A 2,967-nucleotide genomic window follows, 5' to 3' on the forward strand; every position below is an offset into this window, starting at 1 on the left:
CCTGCACTCCAAGGTCTCTTTGTTCAACAACAAGGACCTTACGATTAATTGTATAAATCCTGCTAAGATTTGCGTTCCCAAATACAGCATCTTGCATTTATCTGAATTAAACTCCATCTGCCATTTCTCAGCCCATTGGCCCATCTGATCAAGATCCCGTTGTTATGTGAGGTAACATTCTTCGCTGTCCACTACACCTCCAATTTTGGTGTAACCTACAAACGTACTAACTATGCCTCCTATGCTCACATCCAAATCATTTATATAAAAGAAAAAGGTAGGGGACCCAGCACCACTCCTTGTGGCATTCCACTGATCATAGGCCTCCAGTCTGAAAAACACCACCACTCTCTGTCGTTTACCTTTAAATCAGGTCTGTATCCAAATGTGTTCCCTGTACTCCCTGTATTCCATGAGATCTAACTTTGATAATACATCTCCCATGGAAAACCTATTCCAACGCCTTACTGAAGTTCCTGATGAAGGGCTTTTGCCCGAAACGTCGATTTTCCTGCTCCTCAGTTGCTGCCTGACCTGCTGTGATTTTCCACCACTACTCTAATCTAGACTCCGTATAGATCATATCCACCACTCTGCCCTCGTCAATCCTCTTTGTTACTTCTTCAAAAAGCTGAAGTGAGGGAGACATGAATTCCCATGCACAAAGCCATGTTGACTATCCCAAATCTGTCCTTTTCTTTGCAAATACATGTACATCCTGATCCCTCAGGATTCCCTCCAACAACTTACCAACCACTGACATCAGGCTCACTGGTCGAGAGTTCCCTGGCTTTTCCTTACCACCTTTTTAAAATGGTGGTACTACGTTAGCCAACCTGCAATCTTCCGGCACCTCACCTGTGACTATTGATGATACAAATATCTCAGCAAGGGACCCAGCAATCACTTCCCTAGCTTCCCACAAAGTTATAGGGTACCCCTGATAAAGTCCTGGGGATTTATCCACTTTTTTGTGTTTCAAAAAATACAGCTCTTCCTCCTCTGTAATATGGACATTGTTCAAGATGTCTCCATCTATTTCCCTACAATCTATACCTTTCATGTCGGTTTCCACATAAAACATGATGCAACATACTCATTTAGTATCTCCCCCATTTTCTGCGGCTCCACACAATGACCGCCTTGCTGATCTTTGAGGAGCTCTATTCCCTCCCTAGTTATCCTTTTGTCCTTGACGTATTCATAACAAACTCTTTGGATTCTCCTTCACTCCGTTTGCCAAAGCTACCTCATGTCCCCTTTTTGCCCTCTTGATTTCTCTCTTAGGAGTAATCCTGCTGCCTTTCTACTCTTCTAAGAATTCACTCGATCTAACCTGTCTATACCTGACATATGCTTCCTTTTTTTCTTAACCAAACCCTCAATTTCTTTAGTCATCCAGCATTCCCAATACCTACCAGCCTTTCCTTTCACCAAACAGAAATTTACTGTTTGTGAACTGTCGTCATCTGTCCACAATTAACCTTTGGAAGTTCTTGCCCAACACCATCTGGTCTGTCCTTTTCCATCATTATTTTAGAACTAATAGAATTATGGTCGCTGGCCCCAAACTGCTCACCCTCTGACACTTCAGTCACCTGCCCTGCCCTATTTCCTAAGAGTAGATCAAGTTTTGCACCTTCTCTCGTAGATACAGCTACACACTGAAACAGAAATTTTTCTTCTGCACACTTAACAAATTCCTCTCCATCTAAACCCTTAACTGATGGCAGTCCCAGACTATGTTTGGAAAGTTAATATCCCTTACTATAGCCACCCTATTAGTCTTACAGATAACTGAGATCTCTCTAAATCCTTCCTTTTCATATACCCATACAGATACATCATAGATGTTGTAATTGTACCAGCCTCCCCCACTTCCTCTGGCAGCTCATTCCACACACTAATGGAGAAAAGCAAGAACATGTTGCAAAGCAGACGGAAATCAACACTATGGTGTGTGTCTTTTGTGTGTGTTTTGTGTGTGTGTGTGTGTTCAAATCGCCATCAGCATGGAGGTATAGGAAGTGATTGGGAAGGCAGATAAAATACTGATCTTGAGTGCAAGTGTGTGGAGCAGGAATATCAGCAACTCTTGTTCCAAATGCGCAGGACATTGATGAGATGCAATTGGGGATGTGCGTACGATTTGTATACCTTAGTTAAAGAAAACGTAGATATCAAGCCAGTTCTTACAAGTTTCAACAGTCTGATTTCTCGGATGAAATGATTGCATAATGTGGAGAGGTTGAGTCAGCTGTAGTTATCATTATTAACATTAGAAGATTAGGAAGGTGAGGCGTTGTGTACTAGAGCCCACTTCTGAATTCTCTGCTTGAACTACTCCAAGTATAATGACCGCTATTTTAGTTAACACTTCGGGAATGGCGGGTAAGGGCTCAAGAGGGTGCCAAGGACGGCTCATATAATACTTCCACAGGCAAGATATTTGAGCAAACAGGTTGAATTGGAGATGCTGGGTCTATTCTTATTAAAATGAGGAGACTGAGAGGCCAGTTTGCAGAGGTGTATCAGATAGTGCTAAGTTGACTTATGGCAGACATAGAGTCATAGAGATGTACAGCACGGAAACAGAACCTTCCGTCCAACCTGTCCATGCTGACCAGATATCCTGACCCAATCTAGTCCCACCTGCCAGCACCCGGCCCATACCCCTCCAAACCCTTCCTATTCATATACCCATAGAAAAGTTGATTTCATGAGCAGATCAGGCAAGGTCGAAGGGACAGTTGCATCAGTTTTTTGAAAAGGGATTAAAAGTCATAGAAAAACAGAATGTTACAGCACAGGAAATATTTCGACCCATCTATCTTTACCAGTTCCAAACGAACTACTCAGTCAGTCCTATTCTCCAGCTCCATCTCGATAGCCCTCCAGCTGCATCTGTTTCAAATAAGTATTAACCTCTCTTTTGAAACCTTCTATGTAGCTCATCACTCTCCCATG

The sequence above is a fragment of the Chiloscyllium plagiosum genome, unplaced genomic scaffold (genome assembly GCF_004010195.1).
Source record: "Chiloscyllium plagiosum isolate BGI_BamShark_2017 unplaced genomic scaffold, ASM401019v2 scaf_10624, whole genome shotgun sequence".
NCBI lineage: Eukaryota > Metazoa > Chordata > Chondrichthyes > Orectolobiformes > Hemiscylliidae > Chiloscyllium > Chiloscyllium plagiosum.